Raw genomic sequence first — 16,058 nt, 5'->3', positions numbered from 1 at the left:
AGGAGAAGCTTTTATGCAGTCTGAACTTCTAAAGTAAACAGAAGCCAGTGTTAATAAAAAGCAAATCAATAATTTTTGTTAAATTTTAATAATCCTGAAAACCCACAAATAAAACCATCAGCAGCCTGAGTTGAGATGACAGTTAGCTGCGTTTCTATGACAACCTAGAGGAATAGTACAAGTCCTGACTTGCAGCAAAGCTAAGATATAAACAGAGTGACATTTACCCCATACAAGAAAACTCACAGCTTTCCTTTTTTTAAGGGCGGGGGTGCAGGAATCAATTTCTCATCTAACATGGATTTTTACTAAGTGTATGGCACTTTTAATTAAGAGAAGTCCTTTAAACTACCCTAGAATATTCTAAACATTTGAAAAGAAATTTTATAGCACTGCTGCTTCTACTTAATGTTGCTTCTTACATTTTCTGCCTAAAAAAAAACCCAAAGCAAAACAAGCCCCACAACACTGAATTATAAAATTCTTGTCAAATGTATTAAAGGAAAAAGAAATATATACCGCACAAAAAGCATAAAGTGCTCCACGCATGGCAGCCTTAGTCTTGAAGGGATGGAGACCCGCAGAGCTGACAGGAGGAAGCTACCTTCATGGTGTTGTAAAAGAAATAATGAGCATTTTTCAACCACAGGAATGCTAATTTGAAACTCATATTCCATTTAGTTTTCTACTTGCCTTTTACGGCTGAAGCTAACAGTCAAATTGCTAAAAATATGCTGTAAAGAACCTGTAAAGAACAGGTAACCATAAACATTTCCCATTGAAAGCCCATTGCCAATTGAATCAAATACTCTAACGAGCAAGACCAATACAAATCCCTCCCTGCTAAGAGCTCCTGAACTGAAAAGAAATTCCTCCTCCCACACCTAACACCTAGTAGGTCTGAAACTCACTACCAAATCTTCTTCTGGAGCAGATTTACAAAACTGAGGAGAGCTGCAGATGTGCAATAAGCTCTCAAAAGGCCAATGCCACTGCGAGGGATGCTCATCTCCCTTTCTGAACACAGGTTTGCAACCTTCTTCAGATACTCTGCCCCGTCTCTCTCAGCTTTGCCTACAGGAACAACTGCAGTGGAATCACAAGGGAAAAAAAAAAAAAAAAATCTGAAATTGGTCCTTATGAAGAAAATTTCCAGAAGGAACCTGTGGGCAGTTCCCAGAGTTATTCCATTAGCCCACATTTGCTCCTGCAGCAGAGGATCTGTCCATAGGACAGTCTGTCATGTAAATTCTTTATACCTGTAAGTTTTGACCCTGCATAACATTTGAACTCAAATACAAGGATACCTGAGGTCCATCACTCAAGCAATCTCAAAGTAGCTACACTCACACCCTACTGCAACAAGGCCCCAGTGCCATAGGCCTTCCTAAAAGGCCATGCCTTGAAAACAAGACAAACAAACAAAAAAACCCCACAGATAATTTTCATTTTTTTCATGCTTTCTTTCAAGTTCACACCCATTTCAAAGATTTTAAGAAAAATGTTAAATTAGGTAATCTCCTCCTAGCTTAAAGGCCATTAAAAGTGCTCTGCCTCTGTGTATCTGAATAGTTAATGTTTAGGACACATTCTAAAATCTCATTAAAAAAGCAAAAAAAAAAAAAACAAAAACAAAAAAAAAACAACCCCACAACACTGCCAAAGTGCAAACCCAACATTAATGCTAAAACATGAGAAGAGGCTACTTTACAATTTGTGAGAGTTAACTTCTCTTGACATTTAATACGGGCCAGATCTTTGGAAACCCACATAGAACTTACTAAGAAATCAGCACTTTTATTTATTTCAAGTCATCACTATCATGCAGAACAAAAAAAATTAAACTAGTTAGAGCTCCATAATTATTAGTTTACAAACTATATGAAAATTGCCAGTGGAACCAAAGAAACCAAGTCCATTTATTTTTGAGTTAAAATAAAGGTTCACAGAACATCCTCAGTTATGCAAAAATGAATAAGCACATCCTTAGTGGTCTGCTAGGGTCAGCCTCACTTATAACAGAGATTCAACAACAAATATATTTTTAAAACAAACAAACAAACAAACAAAAAAAAAAAACCACACAATATAAAAAGACCTCAAGCCCCAGAATGCAGTCTCCAGGGAGAATTACTTACTTTTATATGTACAGAAGCACAAAGCGCAGCAAAATACCCAGCAGAACACAGTTGCCAAGATCATGTATTATCTTTTTGGTCTTGACATCTTGACTTGATTCAAAGCATAACCATCTCCAACTGTTAATTTTTTTATGGAAATGATGTCTTAATCAGGGGGTCGGACTGGTTGTGTCAGTTTTGGTTTTTAGGATCGTAGACTGGGAGGGATCTTTCCTCTGCAAATTCCCTAAGTGACATGGGAGCAATGAGTACTCAACCGAGCAGCTGAGAAGCAGAACGGGTGACTTACAAGGACACTGCTACGAAAGATGCATCATCAGTGGGGATTTACACCACCCCCCTGACACCCAGGCAATCCGCAAACCCTTCCCATCACCAGGACTGCCTGGGAAGGCAGGACTGCACCAGGGTGGCTGTGCAAACCTCAGTTTGGACAAGGGGGCCCAACAAGCACCTTAAAGCTTTAGGATAACTGTCGCAAGATTTCCAAGAAGAAGCAAGTACTACCCAACAAAAGATACAGCTACGTTTTTTTTATTTAATCTTCACCTCATTACCGCACCTGGGAACTGTACCACATGGCTCGTAATGCTTCCTTTGGCCTGGTAAAGAAGTGATGATCATTTTCAGTCTTTATCCTCCCCAGTTCAGATCCCAGACCTTTGTTAGGACCTGACTATCTCCCTTCACTCAGGGTGAAGAGATACTGAAGTGATTTATAAGTGAACCTGACTTTAGGTTAGCTAAACCCCACTCTCCAAATTCTTCAGGGAAAATACTTGCCTAGCACTCAGTCCCTCTGACAAGCAGGTTCACTCTTCCATTAATCTGTATCTGGAGTTCTCTCTACCCAGATTGTATTTAGGCTAAATGTGGCCCAGATAATCTGGTAATCCAGATGACCAGACACAAATCTCCATATTCCCATTACCGCCCCAGGAATATCTGTGTGCGTAATTTCTCACTTCCTGCTTTACCATCTTTCACGCACAGTTACTTACTTTTTCTAATAGCTGTATGCTAAAACACTGAGACTTCCCATATTTTTTTTGTGCCTAAAGTTAGTAATTGGGCCGGACAAACTGTATAGTTTCTCCACCCTGAAAACAATGCTTCAGTTTAGACACCCTTGCTCAGCTAGGACAAGGAGCAGTTTCGTCAGCCTGGTCTGGAGGGCAAGGAAAGATGCAGGCACAGCAAATCTTTACTGCAGCTCTGCAGGGCTCAGTCTGCTCCCTGGGCTACTCTGGATTTTGGCATGCCAATGGAAAAGGAAAGAAGTGACTCTGCTCACCACAACGTTACATCAGACAGAGGTTGAAGGGGGCAGCCTGCCTTCAAAGCACCAGCCAATCCCACCTATAAACCAACGATCCAAAGCCAACAGGTTAAGGGTGCTGGCTCCCAGTGTAACACTTAATCTCCACTTTTAAGACTGCAGAGTCCTGAACCCACAAGATTAAGAGCAAACATAACCTAGCCCTCCCCTAGCCTCTCCTGCCAAACCTGTTCTGCTTTGTCCCTTGACAACCCTTAGGTGGACCTTTGCTGATACCCTAACTCCCCTCAAACACTTCACCAAACCTTCCCAGCCTGGACTCCCAACCCATTTTTAACACCTGCCAGTGTGCCTGCCAGGACCCCCATTTTCTTACTCCTCAAAGCCACCATGTCCTCAGTTGGAAGCCCACTTCCAGCCAGGCAACCCTCATGGCAGAGCAGCTTTCATGACTGCTTACAGCCTGGCATGAAACAGCTGTTCACAAGACACCAGAACCCAGCACGAACAGCTCAGCAAATACAGTAAATTTGGGTCTAAGGAAAAGCAGAGCACAACTCCCATCCCAGCAGCTCACCCACACTCAGGGGGGCAGAGATCAAGATTGACCACTGAGCAAGAGGATTCGGAAATGCAGAAAAATTACTGCCCTGTATTTCCGCGTCCTCTTTCCATGCCTTAACAGCACCGGTATTCTTTGAATACATGGATGGAAAAAGCAACTTTATTTTACTAATTCAGGGTTTCCATATACAAGTGAACACACCATCCATTTGCAATACATGGGAATACGGCCAGTGAATTAAAAAATTAAACAAAAAAGTCTACTACAAGTGAAACCATCACACAGCAACTACACACAACACATGCAGGAGTATTAATATTCTTAAAGCGGTTTTAGAGAAAATACTAAAAGGCAAGTTGTAACAAATTGCTAATGTATGCTGATGAATTTAAGGAAGTAATATCATAATGCCACAACACAGTTTGGAGATCCCTTCAACTTCCATCCCAGATAATGTTTTAAAGTCCCTGTATTATTTGGTAGTAACACTGAATAGGGTTTTTTGGGTTTTGAGAACACAAAAATGAAGAAAACCTCCTAATATTTATCTACTAAACAACTTACAATGCTCATAATTTTAAATATAACACCTTGGTTATACTGTGATGGGGTAAATCAGTCTTTTCCTCCTCTTCCTTGTTATATTCCTATTTAATAGTCACAAAACAGTCTTCATAAATCCTACTCTGGCCTTATGATTGCAGGCATCAGATAATCATCTGTACTTTAAAGATGAGAGGCAAAAGTTTGAACCCCATATATTAAATTGGAATTGGTGTACCATATATTTGATATAAGAAGGGTTCCAAGAATATTTTTGGATGTTTTTCCACTTCCCTCTACCCCAAAAGCAAACATGCTTTTTGTTTTCTTACATCTCTTCGAGTAACCTGACCTGCTATTAACACATGCTGCATTGAGCACACATGCCAGCAGCATCTTGCTCCTCCTCAGCACCATTTGGAAAGCTCACCTTACTTGAAGATGATGACCAGTTCTGCCTTTGGAAAGTTTTAGAAGTCAAATTTGTCAAAAGATGCAAATTACTGAGGCAGGAAAAGAGGATATATCACTGTGTTTGTAAAAGATATAGTTATTTATTCAAAGTTCTTCCATTGTTACGCCTGAGTTCTTCAGTGTTTGCCTCTGACACTGCCATTTTTGAAGGGAACTGCTCACAGGACAACCTATTGCCCACCACCGTTCTGACACTGGAGTCAGAAAACCCCCTAGCCCAACTCAGGTTTCTTCTCACAACTGGACCCTAAACACCAGTTTTGAAAAATAATTTAAAGAATCATTATTTCTGATAAAAATGGCTACAAATTCACAACACACAATTTTGCGAAAACTTATGTTTTCATTATTGCAAAAGCAGTACTGGATTGTTACTCTGTATAATCAAGAAACACCCAAAGTGCAATTTAAAATCCCATTCCGTCCTTAAAAAGGTAACACCTCAAAGTCACATATCAAAGATCTTCAAGTAGACCTGGACATATTTGCTCTTGGAAAAAAAAGCATCCTGTGTTCTAAAATGATACCAACATCACCCCTTCCCCGCTGCCCACTTCTAGGCCTTACCCTGCCTTCTTTTAAAAGAAAAAACAAATCCAAAGGCAAACCAGAAGAAAGCACTCTGTCCTCTGCAGCTTTGGCAGACATACGCACTTGTGCTGAAGAAAAAAGTGACACAAACAAGGAGAATTATAGTAAAAGAATACATAACTATTGCAAAGCACAGCTTCAACATTACTGTTTCTCCATCCCTAGGATACGGTTTCCAGACTTGTGTTCCTGTCTCAATGATAAAGGGACTACCTATGCTATTTTCAGGATTAGGATCCTGACTCAATTTCTCTCAATGCAATCAAATCTCTAACACTAAAGGGATGCCAAGAAAAACTCAGACTAAGGCCTTTAACCTTCAAAAGCCCAGTTCGCTAGGTAGTGCGCAAATTGGACCACAATTTTATTGCAAGTTGTTGTTGCATTTACTGTGAATTCAAATATTGAGCACTTTACCAGACCCTCTGGAGACTAAAACTTACTGAGAGAACATAAACCTTCTTTTCCTCCATTACTTTCATATTAAAAAGTTTGTTCCTACACGAAAATTTTAACAAAGCAGAAAAAATAAATTTGTTGGTTTAAGAACAAGAACAGGAGAGAGCAAAAGAGCATTTAATCTTGAAGTCACTGGTTCAAAAGCATGTCAATGAAAGCTAGAATCCTATAAAGAGAGCACCATATTATGAAATTATATAAAGTGACAACCTGGGTAGTAACTTCAACAAAGATGCAAACTACTGAGGCAGGCATGGAGGACGCATCATTATCTTCCTACAAGACCTGATTATTTACTCAAATTTTTTATTACACTTGCAGGACACTGCAAAAGAACACAGGCTGCTGTATGAACCCTTTATAAACACAGGTTTTGGTGAGAATGAATATAGTTTGGAATAAATATTACAATCATTTGGAATAAATACTAAAAACCTACTCAAGTTTCCAACCTGCACGAGAATCAGTTTCTATTCTGCAACTATTGCTACGCAAGACAACAAAAGGCATGAACACTTGAAATTTCAAAACCATGAAAACACATTTGTGACTTATGCTGCTAAAAATATTTTCCCCTAACTCCACAGTGAAAATAGAGTAATGTTAGCTCAGTGAAGGAATTGAAGTGAATAACCTCCCATCCAGCTCCTTTATGATTCCTCATAAGGCAAATCACCAATACTTTCCCAGTATCCGTCTGTAAAATTGGCAAATATGGATTAGGATGGTAAAATTTCACACAGCAGTTTTCTGTTCTCCCCATGCATTTTCCGCAGGGATTTATTTAATACCTTGACCTCTTTGGGAAAATGCAGATATACACCAGGAGCAAGGAATTAAGATGATATGGCTGCCTGTGAATATGTATCAAAATGGGCTGCATTCACAGTATGAAATGACACACAGATGAAAGGCAAAGCAGAGAGCATTTTATTTCTTTGCAAAACTGTTGTGGTACACAGAATGTCACACTACATTGTGGAACACCAATTGAAGATTCATTCCTACAGGTTTGAAGGAGCTGGGTACCAGGCAAGTTGTGAAGCAGAAGTAACACACAGATGACATACCACACATGAGCAATCATCATAAATGGCATGTTAAAAGAAAAAAGTAGTAAAAAGTCCATATATTAGAGTTTGGTTTCATTTCAAGTCCCATCAATTTATTTTACTGGCTGTTTCATGCATGGCAAAGAACACCTGAAAACTTTCAAATACACTTCAGTGTTCAAAAGTACAGGATCAGCCTATCCACATCAACTGCACCGTACAGAGGCAGCACAGGATAGGCTGTTTTATCTTCCACGTCCAAATCCAATTCCAACACTGAAAAATCCAAACACAGTTCAAATCTCAATGAAACTATGCATTTCTACTTGTATTTTCCTTTTGCTGAGTAAGGAACTTGGGCAAACATTTGTTTCCCCTGTGAACACTACTCAAGCAGCCCAGTTGCCACCTTGTGATGTACTGCATATGAAAACCCTACAGTGCAGTTTTGGGAAGAGTAGTTTCTAAAGTTCACCCACTCACCACAGTGGAAGAGCTAGATGGTAAATAGATGACTTTCCCTGCTACTTTCCTTTTTCCAGCCCAGTGTTATGCCACCCAGATGAATGCATTTAGCATTTTGGAAAAGCCACATCTGCATACTCTGCTAACACACTAGCTTTGCAATTGCATTTAATTTATGTAGAATGCACAGCAGCATTTTTACTTTTTATGTATTCCACAACACACAGATAGAACAGGCACTTCTGGTTAATATTAATAGCTCATTAAATGAAGTATCTAATTTTCACTCAAAACCAGAAGATATTAAAAGAATATAGCAATAATCCATTTTTCCTGCAAGTCAATCCTCTAACGATGTATATTATAATGTTAGTTACTAGTCACTGCAAACTTGTTTTTCAAATTAATGTATGAAAAGATTCCATTTAAACTTCAATAAATAATTTACTATGCTCATCCTACTGACTCAAATTGATAAATTATTTGCATGATACATTTTCTCATTAATAAGGAGGAGAACTTTCTATTTGGAATTTATATATCCTTTCTTTCCATTTTCCCCATTTAAAAGGCCAATTTCACTTAGAGCCATGCAGGGGGAAGCAATCTCTCTTCAGACTGCTCAGGTATGTGAAACAGAATACGGTTTTTGAGCCTTTTTCTCCCATTTTGTATTTTTAAAACAACTGGAAGAGAAAACTGGCAACCTAGTGTAGAGCTATTCAATAATAAGGAAAAGAGGCATGAGGAAAAGAAGTACTTTACCAAAGAATCACAGAATCACAGAATCGTAAGGGTTGGAAGGGACCTCAGGAGATCATCTAGTCCAACCCCCCTGCTAAAGCAGGCTCACCTAGAGCATGCTACACAGGACTTCATCCAGGCGGGCTTTGAATATCTCCAGAGAAGGAGACTCCACAACCTCCCTGGGCAACCTGTTCCAGTGCTCTGCCACCCTCAGAGTGAAGAAGTTCTTCCTCATATTCAACTGAAACCTCTCATGTTTCAGTTTGCATCCATTGCCCCTAGTCCTGCCGCTGGACACCACTGCAAACAGACTGCTTCCGTAAAGGTCAGACAGGAGACAAAAAAAAAAAAAGCCAAGTTGGACTGAGTTACAGTAGCCAAATCTACTTTTCAACCATCCATTTTTTCTTGCAATGGTGAAGGGGTTCAAAAGCTACTAGCCACAGAAGAGCTCACCTCTTCCAGCCCAATGCTCCACACTCCACGTTAAGAGAACATTTTGATGGAAACAGAGTGTGATAAAGAGCCTTGTTTACCAGATGCTTTTTTTACTTGAAATTATTTAATTACTTTGACCTAATCCAGACCCAGCCTACAAGACTAAGATCCAGTGCATACTGAGAAGGAAAAGAAAACATCAAGGCTTTTTAGTTGTGTCTTTTTAAGGCTTAAATGTTCCTTAACTGTGTTCCTGCTCCGATCAGTTTTCAAAATCTTAAAGAACAAAACCACTATCAATTTCAGTAGTAAAAGTGTATCAGTGAGGGGTATTTCTAAACCACCATAAATTTTGAGCACTGGGTTAACCAAGAATTTCTACAATACTTTCCTCTCTACAAACTCTTGTAGAATGTATTATATGTAATAATGTTTAAATAACTAAAAGAATAAACTAAATGAACAAGCATACCCTTCACAAGGTACCAGTGATCAAAGACCAGAAAACCAGCCAAAAAATTTAAGACCAGGAGATATAAAAATGGAAGTGCTAGAATGGAAACATATGCAGCACTTATGTCTAACACATACAAGTACCTAGTAAAAAAACAGCAATGCATACAGTAATGCAACTTTTATTTTTAATTATTCTTTTTAATAACTTTTTCCAGAAAATTAACATCTGCAGCCATCTGCCTTTTTGTGGTGATTTCCTTTAACAGGCCAACAACACAAACCAAAAATTTACCCTCTAGTCCAGCAGCTACAATAAATAAATAGATCAGTGAAACTCCTTACATAATCACAGGATCATTTCATGGGATATAGTACTCATTTTATGATTCCAGTGATACTTGCTCTTGAAAAAGTGCTCCCTGTAAAGAAGACACATACTGGACCAGGGCAATTTGCTCATAGCCCCAGCAGTAAATCAGAAAGGAGCAGAAAACTTTAACAAATAACTAACTAAAGTCCAGGTTGATAACTTAGTTTTGATTCCCGCATCAAGTAAGAAGGTTCTGGGTTTTAATACATCATTACTTCAATTTTATCAGTACCTCACACTGACAAATGGGGTTTCAAACCCTCTCTTTACTGCTCAGAGGTAGGAAACTATTGCTCAATTTTATAGTGGGGTGGCAGCATGCACGCAAGGCAGAGGCAGAGCAAAATTAATCTATACGTGAAGTCTGAACATAATTAACCTGTACATGAACTCTGAGGTTGAGACAGAAGCTGTGGGTCCTGGGACCCCAAGGCATGGTTCCAAATATTCCTCTGCTACGTGCAAGTTACCTGAAGTAATCATTACTAATTTATGCAGACCTGCAATTTTCCAGGGTGCCATATATGCTTTTATCAGTATAAATTAAATCTCAATGGGAATATTTTGTGCACTACATATACAGTGAAAACAAAAATAACATTCACCTGATGTCACAAGATTTCATAGTGTAACATAATGAATGGTGACTACCATACTGTGCAACTACAACACACTGTAAACAAACACACTCTATAGCAATATAGTGCAGAGCAGCATGGAGGTTCAAGGAGACTCACACTAGCTCTTTAATAAGCTTTCTTTTGAATTAAGAGATACAAAACCAGTTCCTCTCTTCATGAAATGCAAGCAATACATGGGTGCATTTCACAATACATGCTGCTGTGTGCACTACCGTATTCTAATTATTCCTTGTTTTAAATTGAAGATCACTTGTTTTAAATTAAAATAAAAATTTGTTTAAATCACTCCACAACAGCCCATTATGTAACATAACAGGATTCTCTCATTAAAAGCAAAACGTTCAAAGACAAAATAAGCTGAGCAGCAGCATCAACTCAAACACAAAAAAAATACCATTGTACGTCTCACCACTATGTTGCACTGCTACTGAAGAAAGCTGTCTACTTATACATTTATTAGTGTCATCTTTTGCTAATTAACTGGCAAAAAATAAGTATCTGCCTGACAGAAAACAGCTCAACTGAGAAAAGTAAGATTTTACAGAAACAGACACATTGCAAGGAAGAAAATTAATCTGAAAACAGAAATTCAGATTCAGGCTGTCCATAATTTATGCAGACTTTTTTTTCCTCCATAGTTTTCAAACAGTCAAAAGGCAGATTACTTTGTTGTCTATTTTTAAGATTTCATCAAATGTGACAGTCTAAACATATAGCTCCAGGTGCTGTAAAATAAAATTAAATAAGCCAATGAAACCACACTGCACTAGGGCTTTTCAGCCAAACCAACCTGCTCAGGCCCAGCCCCAAGTGCAGCATATTTCATGATTAGACAGGGTTGGGAGAAATAAAGCAAATATACTTCACAAGCACAATTAAAAAAACAAACCCAAACAGCCAAAACCAGAAGATACAAAAAGAAAATAATTGTGTTTCCAGAGCGCAGTAGAGTTACGTAGCAAACCAAGTAGGTTTTTCTCTTGAGAACTAAAAGACCATTAGATATACTGCTTCCTCATCATATCATGGTATAATATATAGCAGTCTGTCTATATGAAAAGAAAAAGCTTTTTTCACCATATCATATATTAGGATATGAAATTAAAGCGTAAGTTGTACTGTAGTTACCAGGGAAGTCCTATTACATTTCTACAAGCACTAACACAAGTAACTACCACTACTCCAGACTGACAGGTGAGCTTAAAATCTGAACATATGCACCATTTCTGCTAATTAGCACTGTTGAATTTTACACATTCTGATTTAAACAGCTGAAAACTATTAAACAGTTAAGCAGCCTTAGGAACTCAATTTCCTGGGAAAGAAGAGTTGGAAGCAAACTTGCAACGAAGGGCTCTTAGCTGACATACATTCAAGTCAGTAAATTTTCACAGATTCCCACATTTGAGGCCTATTATAAAGCTCTACCACCAACTCTGTGCAAATAAGCATCCTGGCATTCATTAAAGAGCCTGTCATTCAAAACCAAACAGGTAGCAAGTTAGAATCATCATCTTATTCACTAGGAGCTACTAAAGGAATGATACTAAAAGAGTTGCTGCGTAAAAGGGAATCACAGAGTCACTGTATGTTTGATTCTTTACTAAGGTAATGGTACAGAAGTGTAAAAAATATAGGGGGAAAAAAAAAAATAAAATCTGTATTTTGTTTATACATCCAGTTCAGACAGGGACATCATTTACTCAAAACTAGGAATTTAAAAATTACCTTTCTCCATAATAGAAGAAAATTCTATAGTATAACTTGGATATGTGTCATGTGCCCTTAGAAAACAACAGTAATAATTTTCGATTTCATGTGAAGAATTTTCATTAAGTGCAAGACCAACTGTGTATGCAAAAATCTTTAATACTATGATGATGAGATGTCTACAAAGTCAATGCCATAATATATTTTTAATGGATAAAACATGACATACGCTGCAAGGATTAGAATCTCAGATTCTAGTCCTGCCACCATAAAAACCACCCCTGATTATTCAAACTATGAGCCATCCAAAAGAAGTCATATAATTTTATGATCAGAAGAGCTAAGAGTGAAGCCATCAGTTCAGTGTTATCTCTGACTATACTTCAAATAATAGAAGCACTGATAACATTTAGACTTCGTGATTCTACCACTATTTTGGGTTTCTAGCTGAATGACCATTAGAAATAGTCTAGTGAGTGATGTAAACACTAAGATTGTGAAAATTGTTCACTACTTCCTTTAAGTACTTTCTAAATATGGTTTCAAAGTTTCATTTCATCAGCTACCTGCATAGTATCAAGACATCACAGACTGGACTTGCTATTTAAAGACAGCTCATGAAAACCGTTTTCCTAGGCATTAGAATGATGATGGGATTGTTCTTTAGATCCAACATCTACATTATCAATATGAAAGTTTCCTTTTCACTTCTCTATGCATGTGAAATTAACGTTAAAAAGAGACATCAACTTTAACAAAGGTCTTGTTGAACAACTTTCAATTTTGTGAGAGCTGCAAGATGCCTATTTTTACTTAAGGCAAAAACAAACAAAACCCCAACAACCTGGCAACCCATTTAGGATTAATTCTGCTGTACATACTTATTTACTATGGTCTGAAGTGTTGAAGAGACATTAAAAAGGCCACTAAAACAAGCTCCCACTTGCAATAGGCTTTAAAGAAAAAAATCCAACAAACCACCAAATGCCTGGGCAGGTAAGTATTTGTGTTCACTATGCTATGAATGTCAGCCCTTGAGAGGATTACTATTCTACTAAATACGGAGTCGTTCCCCAGTCATTGTGTCTGTGTGCTTCACATCACAAAGCAACATCCAGAATGAAACCATTTCACATTGGGCAAAAAAGTCTGGTCCAGGCAGCTGTTCCACAAAGCAATATTAAAGGGCCAAAGAAATCCCTACTGCGCCACTGCAGACAGCCACTCGCGAAAGGCAAAGGGGAAAAAAAATTATCCAACAAGAAATAAATCGTCTGCACAAAGATTTTTTCGAAATCCACCACTGCAGTCTCTGCAGTAGCCAGTGTCTTGGAAATTAGGATTTCTGCCTGCTTAGTGCTTAAACCCAGATCCCAAGCATGAAGATTTGTCCCTAGGTAAAGAATAGAAAATCTTCCTAGCAGCAAGTCCATTAAAGTTTTGGAAGTCTAGGAGCCACTTTCATTTAGATATATAATGGGTGAAAAAACTGTCAAGGTAATACCCAGCTCTGTATCATCTGTCCTTGCTGGTGGTCACAACTGAAGCTGCCCAGCCACCCTCATTTCTTCCTTCCTGTAGCCATCCTAGACCACAGTAAAGGCAAGTATCCCTTTCCAGATCTCTTGTGGTTCCTTCAGTGATGACAGGTTTGGAGTTAGTACACTACTTTTTTGTTCAGGCACAAATTCTTGAACCCTCTGTAGCTCTCTTTCTCTCCTCACCCCCAAATTACTTTGTCCAGCACCTACAGCAGGTTAGGCAGACCTCTCAGAACGTGAGACAATTTATGACAAAATGTCATCTTAATAAGAGAGACTCAACAGAACATGATTAAATCTAGACCATGAAGTTATTAAAGTAACACAGCAATTACAAGAATTACTGCATATATATACTGCATGCTGGTATTACTGCATATATAATTATACTGACAATTAATTTTTCATTTGATCAAAACAGAAGTGCATGCACTTTAATTTGTCTCTCAACATAATTAATTTTACTGTAATGGGGTAATTGTGTTTTTTTAATATACAAAGAAGCTTCTAATAGCAAATCACAGCTCCATTTTAATGATCTAAGCCCAGCTTAACATCCCTTGCTACATAATACCAGCAAAGCTTCTAAGAACAACCAATGAGGTAGTATTTTTCCCTCCATACTGACAAAGAACTAGCACTGACACAGATATGAAGCATTTTAAGCAGGCTTACCTCAGATTCATCTGTTGATTCCTCATTAGACCTGGTTTCCTGAAAATGACACAAAGAACAAAGGGAAAATTAGCTAAGCACATACTTAAGCGAGCAGTATTCCCCCTTTTAAAGTACTTTTTTAAGCTTTATTAAGAGACAGAAGACAAAGTGGAAACAACTCAAAAAGTTGGGAGTTGCCATCCTTTCCATTCATATGCAACTTGTGCTTGCACTTGCAGCCTAGGGCGACACTGACATTCAGTGACACCAGTTGACTGTGATACTATTGCCAGTTACCCTAAAAGAGCGAGTGAGTGGATCATCTGAGAATTTGTCCCTGTGGAAGTTCCCCTCCTTCCAGAAGCAGTAGCAAGCTTTGCAAAGCAACTGCCCACGTCTTGACTTGCAAGGCAGAACAGCATTCTCAAGCTATCCACAAATTAACTTTGGTATTCAACTATACAGCTGTTAATATAGGCTTATTTTAAACTTAAATTTTAATTTCAAACCATTTTCCATAGAAATCCAGCATTTAATGACTTTCTCCTTCCCATCCCGTATCAGTGCAAGCCCTGTGGCTTTCCCTTGCCTTTGAAGCAACTGTGCCTTTAAAACATCTCTCTCTGGCAAGACAATGATTCTTACTGTCCTACAAAAAAAATTTTGTAAGTCAACTCCCGCTAATCTCTCACCTGTCCACTGAGAAAATCTGCTGATGCAATGCCTCCTCAAAGAGGTCAGCAAAATGAAGATTTACTTAACGTATTTATCGTTATCAATAGCAATAAAAGGTTACAACTAACACGCTGACAGTGAATGTAAGGATTTTAACAACAAAATATGATATAAACAAAGAACAAGCAAGAGAGAAGGCAGCATTTCAAATCTTATGAAGTAGTATTTGGACAGTAAGATAAATAGGTACAGAATTTCACCAGAGAAGGCAAAAAAAGAGAGACAGTTACCAACAGTTTAAAGAAAAATGGAAAGAGAAGAAAAACTTAATACACTGACAACCAGTGCCATTTTTAGTTTGTCACATTTATTTATTTTCCATGTTTATAAAATGCACTGATTGTGACCTCTAGGCAAAAAGCAAATGCCTCCTTTGCATCAGTGGAGGTTCACCTTCAGCGACCATAGTGACCATCACAACAGACTACAGATACAGGAGAAGAAAAGCTGCATTTCTACTTGCTACTTGAAACTCAGTGCAAGGTGTTACCATGATTACTGTAATGTTTCCTTCATTTTACTTACTACATCCAAGTCCACCTCTAGAACATGCATCCCATAGGAGGTTAACTGTGTTGTCTGTATTCATGTCATGAGTTAGGCAATTGCAAGTAGAAAGAACATGGGAGTTGAGGGAACATGAAAAGGGAGTAAAATCCTGGCATCCTTTCCAGCTTAGGTTTGACTTTGCAAGTACAACTGTGTGTCCATCAGCCTCACGGGCTCTACTCATAGATGCAGTTACCTTCCAGGAAATAACATTTTCGTTACAGATAATCTTTGTGCATCTTAAATTCTACTTAACAATAATCAAATGAGGACAGAACTAAATATTTTGGTGTAATACTATTAGCCTATTTGACAAGCTAGAGCAACACAAGAACTCCAACACAAAATATCACCAGGTTCCTAATAAAATACCTGCCTTTCTCTCCTGAATACCAAGAGTTGCCTACTCAGCTCCTTTATAAATCAAAACTATTAGTACTACCATTTTGTAATTTGATACAATTAACACAGTTTGTATCAGCAGGAGAATTTTTTTTAAAAAAAAAAAAATCTGTTCTCCCAAACAAAATAAGCAATTACAGCAAGTGACATTTTTGCTGGTACACATGACTCTTACTGGCACAGCTACATGACTTTTTTTTTTCTCCCCTCATGGTTCTAATTGCTTTGGCAATTCAGAAGAAC

The 16,058-nt window shown here is 38.1% G+C and overlaps 1 protein-coding gene across 1 annotated transcript in view; it reads right to left on the bottom strand.

The window, feature by feature from the left end:
* The window catches only part of VPS41 (VPS41 subunit of HOPS complex), a 106,999-nt gene that overhangs the window by 89,599 nt on the left and 1,342 nt on the right, over window positions 1-16,058 (bottom strand). Inside the window, exon 2 of the mRNA XM_009641558.2 lies at window positions 14,148-14,186. The gene's annotated coding sequence lies outside the window, so the exon portion shown is untranslated. The remainder of the gene's footprint in view (window positions 1-14,147; window positions 14,187-16,058) is intronic.

Source organism: Egretta garzetta, unplaced genomic scaffold, assembly GCF_000687185.1.
Source record: "Egretta garzetta isolate BGI_Z169 unplaced genomic scaffold, ASM68718v1 scaffold127, whole genome shotgun sequence".
Taxonomy (NCBI): domain Eukaryota; kingdom Metazoa; phylum Chordata; class Aves; order Pelecaniformes; family Ardeidae; genus Egretta; species Egretta garzetta.
This window is presented reverse-complemented; position numbering and strand designations above follow the sequence as displayed.